The sequence below is a fragment of the Lepidochelys olivacea genome (assembly GCF_965140295.1).
Source record: "Lepidochelys olivacea isolate rLepOli2 genome assembly, chromosome: 15".
Taxonomy (NCBI): Eukaryota; Metazoa; Chordata; order Testudines; family Cheloniidae; genus Lepidochelys; species Lepidochelys olivacea.
In genome coordinates, this window is record NC_140425.1 from 2,925,379 (window position 1) to 2,951,416 (window position 26,038).

Consider the following 26,038-nt stretch of genomic DNA (forward strand, 5'->3'; position numbering starts at 1 on the left):
TGGAAGAGTTCAGTGTATTTCAGCAAAGGTCTTTGGCATTGTAAACTACAGCAGTGAGCCTGTGTCAGCTCACCTGGGATGCTGTTAAAACCATTCTTCCAGCTCAGGAAGTGTTTCCAGATAAAATACTTCATACGCTGATGACTGACTTGATTTCAGTGTTTGCCCAGTGGCTCCAGATACGCTTTGTAACTAGATCCTAACTTTTGTTTTGCAGATCTCTGTCTAAAAATCCTTCGGGAAGATAAGAGCTGTCTCGGGTCACTGCAGATAGTCAAGTGGTAAGTGAATAACAGTGAAACTTAGGGCTTGCCTAAACGAACAATTAGACCATGACAAGCTGGGATATAAATCTATCCTGGACTAGTCTGCTGCACTCCAATGTCTGTGTGCACCCTGCTGGTACCCATTGACGGTTTGCTGGAGCGCTTCAATCTAGTCTTCTTTGAAATGGGACGAGCTCAAGGTGCATTAAACAGCTGTTAACCCACGTCAGCAGGATGCACTCAGGCAGTTAGTCTGCAGCAAGCTTGCGTGGGGTTGATTTAATCTCAGTTTTCCGCAGTCTAACTGTTCATGTAGACAAGTCCTATGATAAGTTTATGCTGAACAGCAATATGGCATTGTACCACAGGCCTTTACTTCCTAAATTTGAAATCCTTCAGGGCCAATGATACTGGATTTGCAAAAGCAGTGCCCACTGATTTATTATAAAAGCTGTGTGTGCTTGGCACCGTATATAACGAAGACATGGTCCCTCGCCAACGAGCTTCCAATGCAAATGTGATCTCATTGACCTCAATAAGAGCGGGATCAGGCCCTCAATTGAACAAACAAAGCAGGTAAGGGAGGAATGAGGCTCACTCTAAACAACGTTGTGAGGTTACTTGTTTCCATAGGTTACATATTTGCTATTTCTAGTTTTTAAAGTGATTTTATATGCTTGATTGATTTTTAACTAATATGTGCCGTTTTTTCTCTTCAGTGGAAGTTGTGTCTGTTTCTGGGGGCATAACTAGGCCCTTAGCTTTCTAGAGTTCTAGTTAAGAAATGCATTTTAGAAACAGAGAGAGAAAGGTGGGTGAGGTAATATCTTGTGTTGGACCAACTTCTGTTGGTGAGAGAGACAAGCTTCCAAGCGTATACAGAGCTCTTCTTCAGGTTTCAGAAACATGGCATTACTCCTTCCTATCTGCAGAGGGAGTTGTTATAGGGAGTGTAGCACTTCTGTAAAAAGAAAAGGAGGACTTGTGGCACCTTAGAGACTAACACATTTATTTGAGCATAGGCTTTCGTGAGCTACAGCTCACTTCAGCACTTCTGTGTTGCTTAAATACTGTAAGAGCCCAATCCTGCAAATACTTATGGCTCAGCTATCTGCTGTGTCCTGTAAACACCAGGCTCAGATGAGGAGGCTGCAGAGGAGCCATATGCAGTTCTCCAGTCCTGGGGCCAGTTCTGCACTGTCTCAGGATAGTTTAGAGCAGCCTAAAATCATGATTGGAGCAGCACTCCAGCCATGCCTCCTTCCTCATAGCTATGCCAAAGGAACACCAGCTGGCTGGATCCATCAGCACAAAGAGGCCAGAATGGGGCCAACGATCTGGCCATTACTACCCAGTCTAGGGTTTACTATTTTGAGTAGTCCCAGGACGCCTGGTAAGAAGTGTTCACAGGACCAGAGCCTTAGTGTATAAACTGTGCACACATATGGAGGGGAGAAGAGACCCTTAATTGCTGAGTGACCTGAAGAGGGCGTTACAAGCTAAAAATGCTGTCAGCTCCGTACTTCTTAATGTTTGTAAATGTGCACTCTAAACTCCATCTAATAAGTGATGCTGCTAGACTGGCATGACTAGTTACTAACATTTCTTTCCTGGCAGGATTCAGGGCTGTTTTGATGCTTTGGAAAAGAACTATGTAAGTTTTTGTTTGATATTTTGGTAATATTATCTTTCTTCACTAACAATGGGCAAAATTCCGCTCCAGTTTTCCTTGTGCATTCCTGCAGGGAGCATCTCTGCTATATATTCGCCAGTGATCCCAGTGGAAACTGTACATACAGAACAAGTACACAATAGAGATCTGTGCCACAGGAAAGGAAGGAAAGCTGCTCTGCGTGTTTGTGACGTGGACTCTTACTCCTTTGTAACATGCCGTAGCGTAGTAACCATTATTAGTGTCTAGACCTGCTTGTTGTGAATGGTTTCCACACTAATTTGCAGGCTGCAGGGTTCTCCCCTGCATTCTCTGTTCTACATTCACATCTTTTAATGGATGGATGCGGATTCTGTCAGTCAAAGCAAATCTCTCTCCCTGCCTTTGTTCTTTCCCATATTCTTCTCTGCTCCCTCTTTCCTTCACCCCTTCTTTTACCGTCTCCTTGCCTTTCTTTCCTCTTTTCCTTTTTCTTCATTTTGTTGTCATCTCTGTTTTCCATATAGAGGTCAGGTCTACACCTCAGACTTATATTGGTGTAACTACATTGCTCAGGGGTGTGAAAAATCCATACCCCCGAGCGACATTGTTATACTAACCAACCACCCCCCACCCCATGTAGACAGACAGCGCTATGCTGAAAGAAAAGCTTCTCCTATTGATAGAGCTACTGCCTCTCACGGAGGTGGATTAGCTCTGCCAACGGAAGACCTAAGAGCGTCTTCACTTAAACACTACGGCAGCGTGCGGCTGTGCTAATGCAACGTTTTTAAGTGTAGACCTGCCCTGAGTTTAGATTTCCTTTCCTTTTTGTATTCTTTCAAATACAAGGCTTGAGTACCTGGTTTCAGAATAAATGCACATTTTTAAGTAAACCCAGCCCTCACTTACGCAATCTGAGGAAAATCTGACCTGTAAATACAAAGTGCTGATTGCTCTCTGTGTATCAGCGTTGTTCATCAGACTGTCATGTATATCTGAAAAAAGAAAAGGAGTACTTGTGGCACCTTAGAGACTCACCAATTTATTTGAGCATGAGCTTTCGTGAGCTACAGCTCACTTCATCGGATGCTACAGCTCACTTCATCGGATGCATACTTTGGAAAGTGTAGAAGATCTTTTTATATACACACAAAGCATGAAAAAATACCTCCTTCCACCCCACTCTCCTGCTAGTAATAGCTTATCTAAAGTGACCACTCTCCTTAAAATGTATATGATAATCAAGTTGGGCCATTTCCAGTACAAATCCAGGTTTTCTAACCCTCCCCCCCCCAAACCCACTCTCCTGCTGGTAATAGCTTATCTAAAGTGATCACTCTCCTTACAATGTGTATGATAATAGAGGTGGCTCATTTCCAGCACAAATCCAGGGTTTAACAAGAACGTCGGGGGGGGGGGGGGGGGGGGTGTAGGAAAAAACAAGGGGAAATAGGTTACCTTGCATAATGACTTAGTCACTCCCAGTCTCTATTCAAGCCTAAGTTAATTGTATCCAATTTGCAAATGAATTCCAATTCAACAGTTTCTCGCTGGAGTCTGGATTTGAAGTTTTTTTGTTGTAATATAGCAACTTTCATGTCTGTAATCGCGTGACCAGAGAGATTGAAGTGTTCTCTGACTGGTTTATGAATGTTATAATTCTTGACATCTGATTTGTGTCCATTTATTCTTTTACATAGAGACTGTCCAGTTTGACCAATGTACATGGTAGAGGGGCATCGCTGGCACATGATGGCATAGATCACATTGGTGGATGTGCAGGTGATCGAGCCTCTGATAGTGTGGCTGATGTGATTAGGCCCTATGATGGTGTCCCCTGAATAGATATGTGGGCACAGTTGGCAACCCATAGGGTTTGCCGACATTGATAGCAGATATCGGAGGGGTAGCCATGTTTGTCTGTGTCCACAAAGACACTCCACGCATCTGAAGAAGTGGGATTTTTACCCACGAAAGCTTATGCCCAAAGAAATCTGTTAGTCTTTAAGGTGCCACCACGCTCCTCGTTGGTTCAGTAGCAGATGTCTCTCTAGAATGACATGATTAGCTGAGCTTTCAGTAGCCAGTCAATCATTAATGGGCTTGATTCAGTGCCCAGGGAAGTCGACGGGATGTTTGTGTTTTTTCCTTGTGCGCCAGGGTGGTAGCACTTTCCCATAGCTGTCATAGGCGCTGACTCCGTGGGTGCTCTGGGGCTGGAGCACCCATGGGGAAAAATGAGTGGGTGCTTTGCACCCACCGGCAGCTCCCCGCCCCCACCAGCCCCAGCTCACCTCCGCCTCCTCCCCTGAGCATGCCGCGTGCCGCTTTTTCCCCCTTGCTCCCAGCACTTAGGTCGCGAAACAGCCGAGAGGGAGTGGGGAGGAGGGGGGACTCGGCGCACTCGGGGAAGAGGCAGGGATTTGGGGAAGGGGTCCAATAGGGGCAGGGTGGGGGCGGAGTTGGGGCATGGACTTTGGGGAAGGGGTTGGAATGGGGGCGGGGAAAGGGTGGAGTCAGGGCGGGGGGGGAGGGGCGCGAGCTCCCACCAGCGCCTGGGAAAGTTGGTACCTATGATAGCTGTACCACCTCACTGAATGAAATAAACAAAATCTCCAACACCATGCTAGGTGCATGGGTAACGCTACCTAACTTAGAGAGAACCTGGATTTGTGCAGGAAATGGCCCACCTTGATTATCATGCACATTGTGTAGAGAGTTGTCACTTTGGATGGGCTATTACCAGCAGGAGAGTGAGTTTGTGTGTGGGGGGGTGGAGGGTGAGAAAACCTGGATTTGTGCTGGAAATGGCCCAACTTGATGATCACTTTAGATAAACTATTACCAGCAGGACAGTGGGGTGGGAGGAGGTATTGTTTCATGATCTCTGTATGTATATAAAGTCTGCTGCAGTTTCCACAGTATGCATCCGATGAAGTGAGCTGTAGCTCACGAAAGCTCATGCTCAAATAAATTGGTTAGTCTCTAAGGTGCCACAAGTACTCCTTTTCTTTTTGCGAATACAGACTAACACGGCTGTTACTCTGAAAGCTACCTAACTTCAAAGGCTTCACGGCTTCACTCCTGCTGAATATGCCTGGTATGTGAGCAAAACCCACGGCTACATTTGTCCTAGTGTACTAAAAGCTTCATGGTGTTGTGGTGTCTTTTCAGTCCCAGCTTAGAACGACAGCTGAATGTTGTTGCAAAGGGGATGCAGGAATGGAGCATCAGCTGCAAAGCGGATGAGACGTTACGTAATATAATAAAAAGAGATTTTTACAAAAAAAGAATGATTAGATTTTTTTTTTTCCTGTGGAAGATGACAATGCAGCCTGTTACTTATCCTTCTGAGTCTTTTCCAGTTCACTGGCAATGGGAGGGCTCTGAGTATAGCAATAATTTGTACATGTATAGTGCTTTCCACCTGAGGATCTCAAAGTACTTTGCAAACTTAAATAAGTTAAACTTCCCAGCCCACATGTGGTGGGGGAGGCAAGTATCACAATTTGCAGATGGAATAAATGAGGCCCAGAAAATATGTGATTTGTCTATGATTGTCACACAACAGTCCATGCCAGAGTAGGGAATACAGCTTAGAACTTCCATGTGACCTTTGTGTCTAAGAGCTTATGTACATGGGAAAGTTATACCAGCATAAGGGAAGGTGTTAATATAAACCAATGTAGTTATACTGCTATAACACCTTGTGTTTAATATCAGAGGGCTGCCTTTGCTTTAGCTTTTGTTGGAAGGATTTTAAACTAAACCAAATCAAGCCACTCTTATTCTGGAATAACTGGGCATATAGGAGTGTATATTGGTATAACGATATTGGCTCCATTATGCCAGTGTAAGTATACTGGTATAACTGGCAAAACTTTCCTGTGTGGACGAGCCCAGAGGCAGAGAGGAACATCCAAAAGTTACTTAGCTTTCAGTTTCAGCAGTGTAGTTCTTTTGGGTGCAAAAAGCAAAAAGACAATTCTGGCTACAACAGAAATCTGTACGGATCTGATCCCACGCCCAAGTTTAAAATAAAACTCCTTCCACTGTGGCAGAGAATTGGAATAAGACTTTTCCTCCCAAATGTTCGTATCAGGCAGATCATAAGCCTCTGGCTGTGCTAGCACATAGCAGACTTCGTCTTCGAAGCACATTTGCAAACAATTAATTAAAGCTCCCAACCCTATTGCGAGGGAGGTATTATTTTATAGATGAATAAACAGGAACAGAGAGGTAAGTGTGGGAGCCATAAAAGTACTTAGGTGCCTAAATCCTGTTTTTAGGCATAACTGTTATCCAGAAAAGTCCGACATGACTGCAGTTTAACCCTGTTGGCGAATAAAGTCACTTTGCACCTACGTTTTTGCAGTAAAAGTTTCCTAGGTGCCTACATTTCTGCCTCTGAGCAACCACACTTGCTGCCTCATTCCAGGCACCTAGCTCCTGCCTAAGCCCCAGAGTGATCCAGGCACCAGGGACCGATAGGTGTTTGGCCACCTAAATTGCCTAATCCAGTAGGCGTGCTTGGAGGCCACCTGGCTCCACACAAAAGAACTGGAAAGAGGAGGTCATTCTAGCTCTTTCTCTGTCCCAATTCATATTAAATTAAAGTGGAACAGTTTCAATAGGGGATTGAGGGATGCCCCCCACATCAGCATCTTCCATAGCCTAATGGTGGCAAATCCCTGTTCAAATCTTTTCTCCCACTCTGGTAGAGGAGGGACTTGAAGGGGGTGTTTTCTATAGCCTGACTGAGTACCCTAACTCCTGGGCTGAAGGTTACAAAGGGGGGCTGCCTCTTTCCCCCCACTCATGGCTGTTTTGTATGGAGTTAAGCAGCTGCTGATGGACCCCACACACAACTTGGTTGGGCGGCAGAATGCTTCTCTTCTCCACGTTCATGAATCACAAGCAGAGCGAGGTGCCTCTTTGAAACCTGTACTTAGATGCCCAACTCAGAGAGGGATGGGACTCAGCACACACCCCTTTTGTCTGCATCCCCTATTGGCTAACTTAGGTGGTTTGTATGGGAGGCTAGGCGCCTGCCTCAAGTTTGGTGGATCTCAGTGCTGTTCCTGTGATTTTCTAGGCACGCAGAAATTAGGTGCTGTGACATTCAGTATTGCAGTCCCTGGGTCCCCTTGTGATCATGGCCTAAGTGACTTTCTCTAGACCGTAGAGGGAATTTGTGTTCAAGCCAGAACCAAAATGTTCCTGGTTGCCAGGCCTGTGCTCAGGGCCGCCAGGCCACACTGTAAATTCCACCCTATTCAAATTATGACCTAATACTTGGTGACGGTGTTTAGATGGTTTTGTTTATCGTTCGCGATTTTGGTTTGTAAAGAACAAATAGGCCGCCATGTTGGACAGCCTTTTTATTCCCTTCAGGAAAAAAAGGCGGGAAATCTAGTGGCTAGTTGCTAGACAATGAAAGGATTATCTAGGCTGGAAAAGAGCGGGAAGGCGTTGCTTCTCCTTTTGCTCTTACCTTGGAAAGAAGGGAAGCGGTCAGACACCAGTTATCCGCCTAGATAACAGCTCACCTCGGAAGGGAAAATATGTAGATTATTGTTCGGGTTTATTATTTGAAGGGAAGCATCCATCCATCCACAGGGTTTTACCTCGAGTGGTTAGGGCTCTCACCTGCAGACAGGGCATCGCAAAGGGGTTAGGGTGGAAGTTAGTTAGGCCTCTCACCTGAATCATTGTTGTTCATCGCCATTCTCTGCTGCGGTAGCTGTTCCAGTGGTGATCGTGGTCCGGAGAGTCGTCATCATCTATCGAGTCCCGGTCTCAGCAGCAGCTTCTGGACAGGGTAGAGAGAGCAGTTATCACTTGTCCCGTGGTAATTCCTATGTGAAAGAGTGCATGCCTTCCTCTCATTCCTTTGTTCATCCCATTCCTTTTTCCCCTAGTTAATAAAAGTTCGGTTGTTTCAGTGGTGGTTTTCTGTAATTATTTTATATAAGCTCTGATAGATGGGCTATACTGAGGGAATCTCGGGAGACTTCTGTTGGCTCCCCACAGGTTTCTGAAAGTAGGGTCCTGAAATAAATGACAAAATAATTTTCTCTAGACCGTAGAGGGAATTTGTGTCCAAGCCAGAACCAAAATGTTCCTGGATGCCAGGCCTGTGCCCAGGGCCACCAGGCCACACTTCCCTAACATCTTTTTTCACAACAACCCTTTCATTGTAAAAGGGTGTCACAAATGTTCACGTGGTGTGAAAATACAGCTGGTGTAAAATACAAAAATAAATGTCTCCTATCCTGTTACAGGAGAGCCACGGGGATCTGGTTACCAGAATGAAAGCCAGTGCCTGTCAGAATCAGATATCTGCAGTTAAACTTTCCACCCACTGATTTCTTAAGCTCTGTTTTCTCTCGGGTATTTGAGGCGATTCCTGTACAATACAAGCCTGACATTGCAGGACAAGTACCATTCTTGTCAGTTAACACAGGCCCAACTGAAGTCAAAGAACAGGTTAGGCTTGTTAAGCTTATAAATGCACACTAAACCCAGAGGAATCAGACATTCCAGAACGAACCTTAACATTGGGGAACCTGTTACAAGCAGCCTTCTGGAGAGCAAAATATTTCCATTTCTGAAAGCTGGATTGTTGGCAGGTCCAATACACTCTTTTAACCAGACACTCGATTCTACTGTATTTGTGGAATTTCAACAAGTACTGTTGCAACTGGTGGGGTGAGGAGGAAGAAGAGAGATCTGAGGGTGATGACTGGGTGCTGGTGGATGCTGCAGATAAAAACGTTCGGTTGCTGTTGGCATTCACAGAACATCTCCATGGGGTTTAGCGCTTCTGGGGCGGAGAAAAGAGCACTGACTGGTGGGGCTGCATCGTAATGCAGGTTTGGGACGATGAGCAGTGGCTGCAGAACTTTCGCATGCACAAGGCCATATTCCTGGATCTGTGTGCCGAGCTCATCCCAGCGCATGAACACCAAAAGAGAGTTGCAAGGACAGTGGAGAAGCAAGTGGCGATCACACCTTGGAAACTTGCAACACCAGATTGCTAAGAGTCAGTGAGCAGTCAGTCCAGAAAATCCACAGTGAGGGCCAGTCTCATCCAAGTGTGCAATGCCATTAAACATCTCCTGCTCCACAGTACACAACAGCTGTTAGAAAAGCCAACCGTAGAGCTGTACAGCTAAGGAAGGCCTAAAAAGAGTATTTAACAGTCAGCTATAGTAGTGTTGTGTGATACTTTTATGAATTAGTGAGCCTGGTGTGTAAAGATCTTAAATATGTCAAGGTTACTGACTCCCATAATCAACTTTGTAATGTCTCATTTATGCTTAGTATAAACTAATAAATATTCTCAGAGTTTCCAAAAATATAATTTTATTGTGTGCAAAGAGACAGGAAACAAAGTGCAAATATCCAAGTTAAAAACAGTTTAGCAGTACTGTAAAAATATGACTAAGGCTACGATTTTATCACGGAGGTCGCAGAAGTCACAGACTTCCGAAGACCTCCATGACTTTACCTGCTGGCGGCTGGAAACTACAGGGTACCTCTGCCACCCAAGGCAGTGGGGCGGACCCGGAAGCTCCCAGCCACTGTAGGCAGCAGGAGGGACCCCGCAGCTTCTTGCCACTGCAGGTGCCAGAGGGAAGGGGGAACTCCACAGCTCCTGGCTGGCCCCTGCAGTTCCTGGCCTCTGGTGGTGGGGGACCCCACAGCTCAGGGCTGAGAGGGAGGGAGAACCTGGAGCTCCAAGCCCTCATGGTGCTGGGGGACCCTGGAACTCCCTGCCAGGCCCCCACAGCTGCTCAGTGGCTCCCCATTTTGTGATGGATCTTTTTAGTTAAAGTCAGGGACAGGTCAAGGGCAATAAAAAAAATTCACCGAAGCCGGTGACCTGTCCCTGACTTTTACTAAAAAGATCCATGACAAAATCTTAGCCTTAAGTATGACCCATGCTTATAAAAATTATAAATATGGAAACAATAAACCTACAGGATGGCATATTAAATACATATAACAGTGTTTCATTCCTGTTACAAAACATGTAGCACAAAGTGTGTGGTGGCTAACGCTGTGGCTATCACAGGGTGGTGTAGTCATGGTTCTCTTTGTTTTCCCCTGGCGTGGAGGGGTAGGGGGAAGAGTTCATGGCACATTGCCACATTGATGGGCATAGGGAGCAATGACCATGGAGTCTTCTCTGGATTGGAAAGGCTGCTGTGTCCAGGGTCTTTGGGCATGTTGCTCAGTAATGTCCCTGATCTGATCCAGATTGAACTTTGGGGTGGTAAACAAGGTCATTCCAGAAGATCTCATGTGCCTTGGTAAGTGACACGAGGCAAAAGACAGATACAGAGAAGTTAAGTGACATGCCCAAAGTCACTCGGCCAATCAGTGTCAGGGTGAGACTAGAACTGAAAGGTTCTGGCTCCCAGGCCCTAACTTCAGACCACTAGACAATACTACCCATGAGAGCTGAGAAATACACTGTCTGCCTTCTACCCTTCAGCAAATTAAGAACCTGAGGTCACTTGAGTACTGGTCTGAAATTTGTTTTCCTCGGTGTACATGTCCTGTGTCCCCTCCATTGTATAGGCATAGGAAGGAGAGGATGGTGTAGGGTTAAATATCTGCATGATTTGTGTCAGGACATTAGGAAAAGCTGATGGTTTTATTAGCATTTGTAATGTTTCCATATTCAACATTTAATTATTAACATGCCAACATTTTCTTCCTGGAAAGTGTGGCTAGAGGAAACTCTTGGAAGGTTCGGTCGACTTCCCCTTCAAATAAGGCGACAGGTTGTTTGGAAAGCTGCAATCTTAGCAGCACTTTTGTCACATCGGTTAAATTATGGATTTTCAAACATGAATGATCAATCTTTAATATTATTTGACAAACACCATGTGCACAAGCATAAAATAAGTTCAGGCCAACTGAGGTTGGGCTTCCTCCACTCCCATAACTTGAGAGGGTTATCCTATCAGAGGTCTAGTGAATGAATATGCAAGAATCCAAATGTGGTTAAGATTTTGAAGATTAAGCTAATATTTGGCAACTGCAACACGATTCTTTGCAGCAACTTCTGGTTGCTTCAGTTTCTCTGTCAGAGCCTGTTCCGGACACCACTGAAGGCCATGGAATGTCTGCTGTTAACTCAGTGGGTTTCAGAGGAGGCCCAGAGGGCACGGCCACACTGCAATTAAAAACCCATGGCTGGCCTGTGCTGCCAGCTGGCTCAGGCTAAGGGGGCTGTTTAACTGGAGAGTAGACATCTGTGCTTTGGCTGGAGCCCAGACTCTAGGTCCCTGAGAGGTGGGAGGGTCCCAGAGGTCGCAAACTCAAATGTCTACACCACAATTAAACCGCCCCTTAGTCTGAGTCAGTTAGCATGGGCCAGCCAGAGGTGTCCAGTCTCAGTGTAGGCATACCCTGAATGTCCATTTTGATTGTTTTTATTATCTGGTCATCTGTGTACTATGTGTTTGTCTTTCAATGGTGTTCTGAACTATTGAAGCTTCCCTTCAAATGCGTATGAATATTACGGGTAAATATATAGAATCATAGACTATCAGGGTTGGAAGGGACCTCAGGAGGTCATCTAGTCCAACCCCCTGCTCAAAGCAGGACCAATCCCCAATTTTTGGCCCAGATCCCTAAATGGCCCCCTCAAGGATTGAACTCACAACCCTGGGTTTAGCAGGCCAATGCTCAAACCACTGAGCTATCCCTCCATGTATGAGTTCTACTAATTGAATTGAATTGAATTTTATAAATGAATAGAATTCAAGCAATTCTACAAACAAACAAAAATACATTTGTTTACTTCGGTCTTTAATGCCTCATGATGTTGAAGCCATAGATCAAATCTAAGACATTATTGCATATCTAAGGAAAGTCACCTTTCCACTGATATAGGACAACCCTTAAATCCTGACAGTCCAAGGTGAATCTATGTGCAGCCACTGGCCCCAGTTTGTCTGTCTATCTATCTGTGACAAAACATTAAAAACAGCTCACAGACTGCTGAGGTCCACAGAAAAATTCCTTTCTAAGTGACTGATCCGAAGCCCACTGAAGTCATTGGGATCAGTGGGGTTAGGCTCAGACCCTAAGCGGAGAACTTCTTCAAACTATTGAACTTTGGAAAAAAAGGCTTTTATCAAAAGGGATCTTTCTTCTGAGATGATTCATAGGTGGATGGAAATTATTCAGGACTGAATGTAACCATTGAGATTATCAAGATGTCACAAGTCAAACCAGGGGAAGAGAGCCCTGGTTTCAGTAGCACAGTTAGGTTTTTGACAGATATATACCACTCATCTCCTAGACTCCAACTGAGCATTAAAAACACTCCTGGCTTGGCTGGTGATGAGGCACAAAAGCAGCATTTTCATTTCAAGAAATGTGACAAGCTCCAAGAGGAGGCTTGAAATACCGGACCTTCCCCAGGAATGCAACTACTTGAGGTCAGTCTCTTTCTGTCTCTGTGTCTCTCATGTGAGTTACAGTATGATGTTCTGTTTCTTGAAAGGAATGAAGTTTTCCAAAGTTTCTGCTTTGTCTCAAAGTCCGACGGAAGCTCCCAAATGACAACGCTGGTGCTGTTTAAAAGACAAGCCTCATTTACTGTACGTTCCCTGAAGAGATCTGTTAATGTGCTTTTCCTTAACTCATACTATCTTTAGTTGTGGGCCACATGACCTTCCTCCTTGCATGTAAACAAGGCAACTGTGTACTTGTCATCCCCTCTTTTTCAAAGGGAAACAATGGAGTGTTTGCAGAACTCGGCTGGACTTGTGCTGGTTATGGTTAGGTCAGAGAACCTCGGGAGTAGGAACCGGATGTTAGGTATAAACAAATTGAAAATGTAGCATATAAATGAGAAACTCAGGAGTTATAAAATGACTAAAGAAAAATTGCAGTGTAATCTCTAAAAGATTCTAACCCTGACATTAAATTACAAAGTAGTGAGAATTGGTCATCAAATTTTTTAAGCTGCTGAAAAATAATGATAATAATTATAACAAATCGTTGCAGCCCAAGGCCTCACCATTTTTAACCTTTGCCCTACTTTTTCCTTTTTGGTCTTTATGTTAATGGTACATTCCTAAATAGGTTATAAAGGGTTAATAGACATTCCAAGATGTTACAGTTTTTAGTAGTATGTTATTGATTGTTATAAGCACATTGGTAGAAGGTGCTGTGACCAGGTGCCTGGATGGGCCACACTGAGAATGCCATACTCAGGTCAGCCAGCAAGAAACATGGCAGGCAATCTCCCAAAACTGGTGGTTTATTCTGTAATTACAGTCACCAAACCAGTATCAAAAGAGCTTCTGTACTATCACAGTCGTTAACAATTAGCCAAACACAGTCTCCTTTAGGCATTCCAATCCTTAGCTCCTATCTAAGCAAAAAGGTCTAATGTAGTCAGAAGTTATTGAAAACCAAATTCACCATATGAGACATTCACTAATCCAAAGGATCACACACGTATCCCCAGGTCCATATGTATAGCAGATCTTACCCAAATATCATGCTGTCAGCCAATCCTTAGTAAACTAAAGATTTATTAGTAAAATAAAAGAAGAGTGTTACTGAATGGTTAGGTTTCAGAGTAACAGCCGTTAGTCTGTATTCGCAAAAAGAAAAGGAGTACTTGTGGCACCTTAGAGACTAACCACTTTATTTGAGCATAAGCTTTCGTGAGCTACAGCTCACTTCATCGGATGCATACTGTGGAAACTGCAGAAGACATTATATACACAGAGACCATGAAACAATACCTCCTCCCACCCCACTCTCCTGCTGGTAATAGCTTATCTAAAGTGATCACTCTCCTTACAATGTGTATGATAATCAAGGTGGGCCATATCCAGCACAAATCCAGGTTTTCTCCCCCCCCCCCTTTTTTTTCCAAAAACCACACACACAAACTCACTCTCCTGCTGGCAATAGCTTATCCAAAGTGACCACCCTCCTTACAATGTGTATGAAAATCAAGTTGGGCCATTTCCAGCACAAATCCAGGTTTTCTCACCCCCCCCCCCCCAAAACACACACACAAAAACTCACTCTCCTGCTGGTAATAGCTTATCCAAACTGACCGCTCTCCTTACAATGTGTATGATAATCAAGGTGGGCCATTTCCAGCATAAATCCAAGTTTAACCAGAATGTCTGGGGGGTGGGGTAGGAAAAACCAAGGGGAAATAGGCTACCTTGCATAATGACTTAGCCACTCCCAGTCTCTATTTAAGCCTAAATTAATAGTATCCAATTTGCAAATGAATTCCAATTCAGCAGTTTCTCGCTGGAGTCTGGATTTGAAGTTTTTTTGTTTTAAGATAGCGACCTTCATGTCTGTAATTGCGTGACCAGAGAGATTGAAGTGTTCTCCGACTGGTTTATGAATGTTATAATTCTTGACATCTGATTTGTGTCCATTTATTCTTTTACGTAGAGACTGTCCTGTTTGACCAATGTCCATGGCAGAGGGGCATTGCTGGCACATGATGGCATATATCACATTGGTGGATGTGCAGGTGAACGAGCCTCTGATAGTGCGGCTGATGTTATTAGGCCCCTGTGATGGTGTCCCCTGAATAGATATGTGGGCACAGTTGGCAACGGGCTTTGTTGCAAGGATAGGTTCCTGGGTTAGTGGTTCTGTTGTGTGGTATGTGGTTGTTGGTGAGTATTTGCTTCAGGTTGGGGGGCTGTCTGTAGCAAGGACTGGCCTGTCTCCCAAGATTTGTGAGAGTGTTGGGTCATCCTTCAGGATAGGTTGTAGATCCTTAATAATATGTTGGAGGGGTTTTAGTTGGGGGCTGAAGGTGACGGCTAGTGGCGTTCTGTTATTTTCTTTGTTAGGCCTGTCCTGTAGTAGGTGACTTCTGGGAACTCTTCTGGCTCTATCAATCTGTTTCTTCACTTCCGCAGGTGGGTATTGTAGTTGTAAGAATGCTTGATAGAGATCTTGTAGGTGTTTGTCTCTGTCTGAGGGGTTGGAGCAAATGCGGTTGTATCGCAGAGCTTGGCTGTAGACGATGGATCGTGTGGTGTGGTCAGGGTGAAAGCTGGAGGTATGTCGGTAGGAATAGCGGTCAGTAGGTTTCCAGTATAGGGTGGTGTTTATGTGACTATTGTTTATTAGCACTGTAGTGTCCAGGAAGTGGATCTCTTGTATGGACTGGACCAGGCTGAGGTTCATGGTGGGATGGAAATTGTTGAAATCATGGTGGAATTCCTCAAGGGCTTCTTTTCCATGGGTCCAGATGATGAAGATGTCATCAATATAGTGCAAGTAGCATAGATGTGTTAGGGGGATGGGAGCTGAGGAAGCATTGTTCTAAATCAGCCATAAAAATGTTGGCATACTGTGGGGCCATGTGGGTACCCATAGCAGTGCCGCTGATCTGAAGGTATACATTGTCCCCAAATGTAAAATAGTTATGGGTAAGGACAAAGTCACAAAGTTCAGCCACCAGGTTAGCCGTGACATTATCGGGGATAGTGTTCTTGACGGCTTGTAGTCCACCTTTGTGTGGAATGTTGGTGTAGAGGGCTGAACTTTGTGGCTGATTTAGAACAATGCTTCCTCAGCTCTCGTCCCCAAACGCCCCTACTCTACTTGCGCTATATTGATGACATCTTCATCATCTGGACCCATGGAAAAGAAGCCCTTGAGGAATTCCACCATGATTTCAACAATTTCCTTCCCACCATCAACCTCAGCCTGGTCCAGTCCACACAAGAGATCCACTTCCTGGACACTACAGTGCTAATAAACAACGGTCACATAAACACCACCCTATACCGGAAACCTACTGACCGCTATTCCTACCTACATGCCTCCAGCTTTCACCCTGACCACACCACACGATCCATCGTCTACAGCCAAGCTCTGCGATACAACCGCATTTGCTTCAATCCCTCAGACAGAGACAAACACCTACAAGATCTCTATCAAGCATTCTTACAACTACAATACCCACCCGCGGAAGTGAAGAAACAGATTGATAGAGCCAGAAGTCACCTACTACAGGACAGGCCTAACAAAGTAAATAACAGAACGCCACTAGCCGTCACCTTCAACCCCCAACTAAAACCTGAAGGATGACCCAACGCTCTCACAAATCTTGGGAGACAGGCCAGTCCTTGCTACAGACAGCCCCCCAACCTGAAGCAAATACTCACCAACAATCACATACCACACAACAGAACCACTAACCCAGGAACCTATCCTTGCAACAAAGCCCGTTGCCAACTGTGCCCACATATCTATTCAGGGGACACCATCACAGGGGCCTAATAACATCAGCCACACTATCAGAGGCTCGTTCACCTGCACATCCACCAATGTGATATATGCCATCATGTGCCAGCAATGCCCCTCTGCCATGGACATTGGTCAAACAGGACAGTCTCTACGTAAAAGAATAAATGGACACAAATCAGATGTCAAGTATTATAACATTCATAAACCAGTCGGAGAACACTTCAATCTCTCTGGTCACGCAATTACAGACATGAAGGTCGCTATCTTAAAACAAAAAAACTTCAAATCCAGACTCCAGCACGAAACTGCTGAATTGGAATTCATTTGCAAATTGGATACTATTAATTTAGGCTTAAATAGAGACTGGGAGTGGCTAAGTCATTATGCAAGGTAGCCTATTTCCCCTTGGTTTTTCCTACCCCCCCCCCCAGACGTTCTTGTTAAACTTGGATTTATGCTGGAAATGGCCCACCTTGATTATCATACACATTGTAAGGAGAGTGGTCAGTTTGGATAAGCTATTACCAGTAGGAGAGTGAGTTTGTGTGTGTGTGGGGGGGGGAGTGAGAAAACCTGGATTTGTGCTGGAAATGGCCCACCTTGATTATCATGCACATTGTAGGGAGAGTGGTCACTTTGGATGGGCTATTACCAGCAGGAGAGTGAGTTTGTGTGTGTGTGGGGGGGGGGGGGGTGGATGGTGAGAAAACCTGGATTTGTGCTGGAAATGGCCCAACTTGATTATCATGCACATTGTAGGGAGAGTGATCACTTTAGATAAGCTATTACCAGCAGGAGAGTGGGGTGGGAGGAGGTATTGTTTCATGGTCTCTGTGTATATAATGTCTTCTGCAGTTTCCACAGTATGCATCCGATGAAGTGAGCTGTAGCTCACGAAAGCTTATGCTCAAATAAATTGGTTAGTCTCTAAGGTGCCACAAGTACTCCTTTTCTTTTTGCGAATACAGACTAACATGGCTGTTACTCTGAAACCCTTGATAAGTTGTTCCAATGGTTAATTACCATCACTGTTAAAAATTTACATCTTATTTCCTGTCTGAATTTGTCCAGCTTCAACTTCAAGCCATTAGCTCTTCTTTGCTACATTAAAGGACCCATAGTGACACAGAAGCATTTAGGCAAAGGGTCTCCTGTCCTTTGCAAACAACTCTCACCTCAGACCTGACAAACTCACTACACCAAACACATGTCTTACAGGATATTTACCTGTAAAGAGTAATATGTAAGGGATCTAAAGAAACTTCTTAATTTGTCAAGATTCATAATCATTGTGATATGTATGTATGGGTAATATTTAAGGAATAATGTATTTATATTGAAAGTATGCTTTAGGGACTGTCTGGGAGTAAAAATTAGTCACCAGGGGATAATGTGTCTCGATGACAGCCCATTCAGGCAGGAGGGAGTTGTCACCTGGCCCTCTTTACCAAGTAATGCAATGTAAGGCTCAATTGTTTAGCCCTTCTCAATCCCAAGATTTTCAATGGAAAACCAGAAACAACTGCAAATAGTTGAAAGCTCTTGAAGGTAGAAAGGTTTCAGAGTAGCAGCCATGTTAGTCTGTATTCGCAAAAAGAAAAGGAGTACTTGTGGCACCTTAGAGACTAACCAATTTATTTGAGCACAAGCTTTCGTGAGCTACAGCTCACTTCATCGGATGCATATGCTTATGCTCAAATAAATTGGTTAGTCTCTAAGGTGCCACTAGTACTCCTTTTCTTGAAGGTAGAAAATAATCTTTACAAAAAGGCGGGGGTTTACTCTGTCTACGAATAGAAACAAAAATCTGTTTCAATGTAAGAGAGGAGGGAGAAAGATCCTCTGCAAGGAATGAGGTGTTAAAAATTGCAAGCTGTCCTGCCGACATAGCATTGTGTGCACGTGCACTTATGTCGGAGTAACTTATGTCGCTCAGGGGGGTGGTTTATTGACACCCCTGAGTGACACAAGTTTTGCCAGCATAGGCTGTAGTGTAGAAATAGCCTAACTGAGCTTTTTGGGGGAAATCTACTTTATTAGTCAGGAAAGGAAATGATTGGTAAGTGTAGATCCAGATTTGCATTTGATGTGTTTTGCCTTGTAGCCATTTATTTCCATCATTCTCTCTTGTTTCTAGTACTTCTTTCTTAAATAAACCTTTCCCCATGTAGACAAGGCCTATGATTCTATTCTGGGAGGCAAGGGTTAATAAGCAAAGATCAAAATCAGCTGGAGTCCATTAACCTTCCAGGAGACCAGCCTGGTGGTTCTGAAAGGAGGAAGGAGAAATGAATTGCTTGGCAGCTGAGTCAAACAGCTCCTGTGATGGGGAAAGGGTCTCTGAAGCAACTACTTCATTTGTTCACTTTAATCCCAGAGGAAAGGGACTTTGGGATTTTGTAGCCTTAATCCTGAAGAAAGGATGAGTACAGGTTTCTCCTTCCTCCCACTCCAACCCATAAGGAAAGGAAAGGGGCAGGGAGGTTAAGTTGTCTGAACCTTTTCCTTAGAGGAAAGGTGATTTTGAAATTGCTTGTCTGGTCCTGGAAGAGGGAACTGTAGAAGTGTTTTCTACCAGCCTAAGAAGAACCTGTTTATTTTCTTTCCATAGGTTGCCTGGAATTCTTTTTGGCTGAAGGACTTTTTGGAAACGGGCTCACAGGACGACAGCCTGGTACGTGTCGTACGAGTACCTTTGGTGGGGATTTAATGGCTTGGGGACCAACACTGGTTTCAGTCAAGAGCCTTAACAAAGTTCTAATTCAGATCTGGTTTAATTGTCTGAAGGTCATTACTATCCGCTCTTTGTTCATCATTTATCATCCTCTGTGAAATGTGGGTCTCAAGTTTATATCTTGTATAGGTGTCTATATTACAAAACCAAACACAAATAACCCCTTCTTTAGAGTTCTACAGAGAAGAAAAGACTTGAACTAAGCTGTGGAAACAGAATTCCTCTTTCTACCTTGGAGGGGTGAGGACTAAATAGGGCAAGTTAGGGGAAGGCTGTCAATTGAGTAGGCAGGTTCCAAAGCTCTTGGTCCAGCACCTTCCACCAGCAAGCAGTTACTTCTAAACTTTGTATTTCGCAATTTACAGTTAACTTTATTTTATTTGTATCCACGTCTTGCAGATTGTTCAGACAGAGATTTTGTTTAATATGCTGGGGAAATTGATAAAACCCCTAGCCTCTTCTCACAATAGCCATCACTTATTTGTAGAGCTGATTGTACTAGACACTTATACAAACATAAGACCCTCTATCCTGAAGCATTTATGTAAGATAGCAGGTAGAGACCAGAAAGCAATGAGCTGGTAACTGGTCAGCATGATGAGTAGTGACTACAGCACACCAGCTGCCTGACTATTATTGAGGGGTTTTGTAGGCCTCATGGCAAAGGAGACTGTTTCAACTGGTTTGTAATGTGTGTGTGTGTCCAGTGATGGTGGAAAAGTTATGGAGACAGAACGATAGGACTGATGTTACATGGCAGCGGTTCTCAAACTTTTGTACTGGGGACCCCTTTCACATAGCAAGCTTCTGAGTGCAACCCCCTTCTATAAAAGAGTGTTAATTTATATTTTCCACCATTATAAATGCTGGAGGCAAAGCAGGTTTGGGGTGGAGGCTGACAGCGCCTGACTTTCCCATGTAATAACCTCGCGACCCCCAGTTTGAGAACCCCTGCTCTGTGCCATACATGAAAGAGGGGAGAGGAGAGCCCATCTTGCAAACCTGTAGTGACTCTTGCGATAGGTTTCCCCCACTCAGGGATTTGGGGCGCTGGAGACCCAGCGCAGGAGACGTCACTCCTGACCCCAGGCGGAGGGGAGCCCAGCGCCGCCCTTCGCGCTCAGCCCCCTGGCTCTCCGCAGGGTGGTTTCTGCGGCGCGAAGGATCCGCCAACCACGGACCCGGGCGTTTGCATCTCGCTGGCCGGAGCCAGCGGGGCGGCGGGAACGCTCCGGCACGCGGAGCTCGGGGTCTCCACAGGCGGGGCCGGGGCGGACGCCCGCTCGAGCAGCTCCGCGGGCGCGGGACGCGAAGCTCCCGGCCCCGCAGAGGGCGCCGCGGCGAGCGAAGGCCCCGCCCGGCTCCTGAGGAGACCGGCCTCCGTCGCGCTCGGCGCCGGAGCCCCCGCTTTCCCCTCCTGTCACGAACGCCGCTCGCCGCAGCGGCACCGCCGGGGGAGCGCGGGGCTCAGCGGCCGGCGCCTGACGCGCCGCTGCGCGGGACCGGGCCGGGGGCCGCCGGCCGGGGCGGGGGGAGCGCGCGCGCGCGCGCCGCCGGCCCCGCCCCTCGCCCTGGCCGCGCGCGCCCGTGCCCGCGCGCTGTGTGGCCGCCATGTTGTTGTGCTTGTGAGGAGGCGCTGGCCGCGCAGAGGAGCCAGGCGACCCGGACCCGTCGCTCCCGCCTCAGGCAGGCGGCCGTGCCCCGGGGCGCTCCGCGCCATGCCCCGTCGCACGGTAAGGGGACACGCGGCTGGGGCAGCGCGGGGCCTGCACCGCCTGGCGGCCGCCGGGGCCGGGCCTGGCAGGGGCGGGAGCTTCCCGGGCTGTCAGCGGCGGCGCAGCGGGCTCCTCGCGGGGGCCGGGAGCTGCGGGCCAGGCTCGGGCCCTCGCTTCTTCGTCCGTCCCTCACGCCACCCCGCGGGGCCCTGGGCTCCCGCCCGTCCCGCTCTCGGGCGCGGAGTGCGAGCCAGGCTGCCGCTCGCCCCGGCACGGGCACGCCCCTCCCCGCGTCTCGGCTCGCGCAGGCGGCTCGGGCTTGTTCTCCGCGGCGCGGGCAGAGCTGCCCCTCGGCTCCCGCTCCCGCCGCCGGCGCGGGAGAGAGGCTGGCTCGGGCAGAGCCTTCTCCTCTGCCCCCGCGAGCCTCTTCTGAGGGAAGGTTGGCGGAGCGGCGAGGCACGGGCCGGCCGCATCCCTTCAGCAGCGGCCCTGGGGTCCCTTAAAACCCACCGGGGTTCTCCGCGCCTGGCTTTCCCCGTGCTCTGCAAGCTCCTCCGTCCTGTGTGCGCGCCTGCGCTGGGGTCGGAGGGCTTCTCCTTCCCCGGGCGCAGAGGTGGGTGGTGTCCAGGCTTCCTTCCCTCCCACGTGGCAGAGACACGCCTATGCCTCCTGCAGAGCAGAGCCTCTCCCAACCTTTCCAGGCTACTGTACCCCTTTCTGGAGGCTTTGTCTTACCTACCCCCAACTTTCACCTCACTTAAAAAACTACTTGCTTACAAAACCAGACCTAAAAATACAGACGTCTCACAGCACACTGTTACTAAAAAAATTGCTTACTTTCTCATTTAACCATATAATTATAAAATAAATTGGAATATTAATATTGTACCTACAGTTCAGTGTATGGTACACTGTAGAGCAGTCTAAACAAGTCATTTTATGAAATTTTAGTTTGTACTGACAATGCTAGTGCTTTTTATGCAGCCTGTTGTAAAACTAGGCAAATATCTAGATGAGTTGATGTACCCCCAGAAGACCTTTGCATACCACTAGGGGTACATGTATCCCTGGTTGAAAACCCCTGCTTTTGAGGGAGATTGGTGTGTGCCTCTTTATGCATTGGGCCTATTTCTCCTCCCTTTGCTTCCCCGCTGTACCACGGATCCAGGCTCAAGTGTGGGTTGCTCAGGTTTTTATTGCCTACTGTGTGTGGAGCCCTGACTGCCTCTCCCACTGTCCTGAACAGAGGTAACTGTTCCCATGTGTCAGGGGAATCTAAGCAGCCACCTCCTGCACTCTGTGGGGAGCCTGTGTGAACTGTGGAGCCTGAGCTTCTCCTGTATCAGAGATGTCCTTTCTCCCATCCTCTTCCTTGAGGGAGCCAGGACTTGGCTTCCCTTCCCTTCCCTCCCCACAAGAGACCTCCCATACTTTCCCATCAAATGTCCAAGTTCCCCACATGGTAGATGCCACTCTGGTGAGAGGAGAAGTCAGGTTCCTCAACCCTTTCACTTAAGACATCACCTTTGTGTCGATTTGCCTCTTCCTGACAAGACATGCTTTCCCTTCATTCCTTCCACCCCACCTCTGCAGATATCCCTCTTTTCCCCTTGTTTGGTAAGCCTATGATCCATGCACACGTGGTAGGGATGCAGGTTTTGGTTCAGAAGAAAGAACAGGGCCCCTGCTTGTCTTCCTGAATCAGATCAAGGAGTGTTGATGTGGTGGGGTGTGTGGCACAGCTTGGTTCTGATGGTGTAGATGAGGGAATATTTGGGAGTGGCTGGGAAAAAGTATTAGCAGACTACAGGAATGTAAGTGCAGAACTATGGTATTTTATGGGGTGCTATTGTGAGGGGCCATTTGGGATGGAAAGGAGAGAATGCTTCTAGAATTTTATATGAGGCGCAGGATTGTGGCCCACTGCTTGTTCCTGAGGCAAGTGCTAAATTACTGTGGTGTTTGGAAGGGCAATGCTCTGTTTTCTTGGGAGGTTGGGTTTGAAAGGGACACTTCTAGATTGAGTCTTGAGAGGTAGCTGTGGCATCTCAGTCCTGAGAGTATCATCTGATCCACATGGATTTTGGGAGAGGCAGTGACAGAGAGGTTGGCTTTGAATTATAAACACTGGGGCCTCCTGCAGATTATCCTTAGCTCAGGTAATAGAGAAGATTGGGGAGGGGGAGAAGCTCTAAAATAGTTCATGTCAAATATTACAATATGTGTCATGTTGGTTTAGCATTTTAACAGGTTTCAGAGTAACAGCCGTGTTAGTCTGTATTCGCAAAAAGAAAAGGAGGACTTGTGGCACCTTAGAGACTAACCAATTTATTAGAGCATAAGCTTTCGTGAGCTACAGCTCACTTCATCTGAGGAAGTGAGCTGTAGCTCACGAAAGCTTATGCTCTAATAAATTGGTTAGTCTCTAAGGTGCCACAAGTCCTCCTTTTCTTTTAGCATTTTAACATAAAGCTCTAGTATTTCTGTATGTTATGGAGTTTCTCTAGCAGTTAGGTATGTAGTCCCCCTTCCTACATTCTCTAAAGGGATTTAGTTCTTTAGCTTGCTTATTTTTCCTGAAAACATAAGCCTAAATTTCTCTCTCTCTCTCAAGTGTTGATGTATGATCGTACCCTGGAGCTCCCATCTGCATTGTTACACTGCTTTAAAGATTCAAAGACCAGTGTTTAAGTGGTTTCCTCTTATGCAGGGAATTATGTTGTGCAGACTGAAAAGGAGTAATTGTGGCACCTTAGAGACTAACCAATTTATTTGAGCAAAAGCTTTCGAGAGCTACAGCTCACTTCATCAGATGCATGTAGTGGAAAATACAGTGGGGAGATGTTATATACACAGAGAACATGAAACAATGGGTGTTACCATACACACTGTAACAAGAGCGATCAGGTAAGGTGAGCTATCACCAGCAGGAGAGCGGGGCGGCGGGGGGAACCTTTTGTAGTGATGATCAAGGTGGGCCATTTCCAGCAGTTGACAAAAACATCTGAGGAACAGCTCTCCTGCTGGTAATAACTCCCCTTACCTGATCACTCTTTTTACAGTGTGTATGGTAACACCCATTGTTTCATGCTCTCTATGTATTTAAAATCTCCCCACTGCATTTTCCACTACACACATCCGATGAAATGAGCTGCAGCCCACGAAAGTCCATGCTCAAATAAATCTGTTAGTCTCTAAGGTGCCACAAGTACTCCCCCTCTTTTTACCCATCTTCAATTACGCATCTTCTGGACCCCGTCCCCAGGAAGTGTGCCCCATGCTTTAGGAAATGCTAACTTAATTCATGACTTGTCAGACTGAAGACCTTGGCTATGAAATGTTCTCTCCTTGTTCCTTCTAATGCAAATTCTTTAAACAAGTTTATGCTGGTGTACTTTTCAAGAGAAGATGTGTAATTGAAGATGGGTAAAAAGAGGGGGAGTGCTTGTGGCACCTTAGAGACTAACAGATTTATTTGAGCATGGACTTTCGTGGGCTGCACCTCACTTCATCGGATGCGTGTAGTGGAAAATGCAATGGGGAGATTTTATATACATAGAGAGCATGAAACAATGGGTGTTACCATATACACTGTAACAAGACTGATCAGGTAAGGTGAGTTATTACCAGCAGGAGAGCTGTTCCTCAGATGTTCTTGTCAACTGGTGGAAATCGCCCACCTTGATCATCACTACAAAAGGTTCCCCCCCCCCCCCCCCGCCCCATTCTCCTGCTGGTGATAGCTCACCTTACCTGATCACTCTTGTTACAGTGTGTATGGTAACACCCATTGTTTCATATTCTCTGTGTATATAACATCTCCCCACTGTATTTTCCACTACATGCATCCGATGAAGTGAGCTGTAGCTCTCGAAAGCTTATGCTCAAATAAATTGGTTAGTCTCTAAGGTGCCACAAGTACTCCTTTTCTTTTTGCAAATACAGACTAACACGGCTGTTACTCTGAAACCTGTCGTTGTGCAGACTGTGAATGATGTGTAGTATTCCTCATGGATTGTATTTTCTAAATGGACAACCAACCTAATTGTCAAATTACTGAGGGACAATCTCCACTCATTGATATATTTTGCTTTGCACAACCAAATCTCTGTACAAACTTTTCATGATTGATATACCTGAGTATTTGGATTCTAATTTCCAAACTGTTAAATCTGTTCACCTAAATTTGGGTTATTGCTGATTATGTACTCTATGTAGCATATGACATTTAAAAAACTAACGTTGTATTTGTGGATAATCTAAGCACTATACCCAGATGTACAGACACTCTTCCCAACCTACGTACTATGTCATTTTTTTAAGCATTAGCTTTAATAAAATTTTTAAATTTGCTGGTGGTGGTTGCAGCTTGATAGAAATCCATTTAGATGGGTTTGAAAATAGCAGTATCTCATTCCAGAAGATTGGGTATCTCCAAGTTGCTGAAGGTAGAGGTAAAATGCCAGATTATCACAGTATCATCTTTTATGTCATTGAGCGTGGTGGAGAGAGGCACTTCTCCAAGAGTCTAAGGAGACTGGAAGGAACAGTTCTGTGTGGTGGTTTGCCAGGTTATTGCTGTGAAGGGGGCAGTGCCAGGGTATGGTGCTCCTATTTTCTATGTTACCAGAGTTAGATAGGGAAGATCAGTAAGTGCTGTGCCATTTCATGTGCTGGTAAACAAGGTATTTCTGTTACTAGGGGGATGGAAAGGGTGGAGCATTTTAAAAAGCTTTACTGGGTGTATAGGGAGGGATGCAAAGCTGAGGAGGAATGCAAAATTGATACTATTGTGTTTTCAGAGCAAAACTGCAGTTAGGCTTATGGGATCACCTTATCAGATATGAAGAAGAGACATGACATCTCTTGATAATTTAAATTACAGACCCTGTATTCCAGGGCATGTGACTCCAACTGGTACAATATTGCTGATTATATCAGAAGAGGTGGTATTTTAAGCTAGACCTGAAGGTTCTTATGAGTCCTTGTAGATATGCACTGATTTCTTCTTAATTTTGTCTGTAGTTATCTTAGTTAATAAAGTGTTACTTTGGTTCAGAGACAAATTTTGATTTACGTATCCGTGTTTATATCACCCACGTGTTCTTTACTATACTTGTCTACACTTACTACAAAACAAGTCATAAAAATTCAGCATTTGAATTTTATTTTGTGCCAAACGTTTATATTTTGCTAGCTGCTTTGTTTAGATTGTGTGAAGAGTTGGAGGCTGACAAGTATTGATTTCAGACAAATTTATTTTGTTTGAGAGTCAGCTGTAGCTTTACCCCTTTAGAAAATAGCCTGACCAGTGATCCCCAGAAAACTGTAAATATAACTTTGTATTGCTCTGGAAACTGCAATGGGGTATGCATTGAACTGAGGAAATATG

At 45.7% G+C, this 26,038-nt stretch overlaps 1 protein-coding gene and 1 long non-coding RNA gene across 10 annotated transcripts in view; one reads left to right on the forward strand and one right to left on the reverse strand.

The window, feature by feature from the left end:
* Positions 1-1,104: 1,104 nt before the first annotated feature.
* On the reverse strand, positions 1,105-21,244 carry LOC311531588. The gene is made up of 3 exons (XR_014714247.1): positions 21,157-21,244; positions 7,624-7,732; positions 1,105-1,227 (listed from the first exon to the last, which is right to left on the reverse strand). It is a non-coding gene; the product is annotated as an uncharacterized lncRNA (long non-coding RNA).
* MTMR3 (myotubularin related protein 3) overlaps positions 20,525-26,038 on the forward strand; it is a 235,858-nt gene continuing 230,344 nt past the window's right edge. For 5 of the 9 annotated variants that reach the window (XM_084649078.1, XM_084649083.1, XM_084649084.1 and 2 more), the window contains exon 1: positions 20,525-20,664. The gene's annotated coding sequence lies outside the window, so the exon portion shown is untranslated. The remainder of the gene's footprint in view (positions 20,665-26,038) is intronic. The other 4 variants (XM_084649082.1, XM_084649080.1, XM_084649079.1 and 1 more) reach the window with 1 other exon arrangement.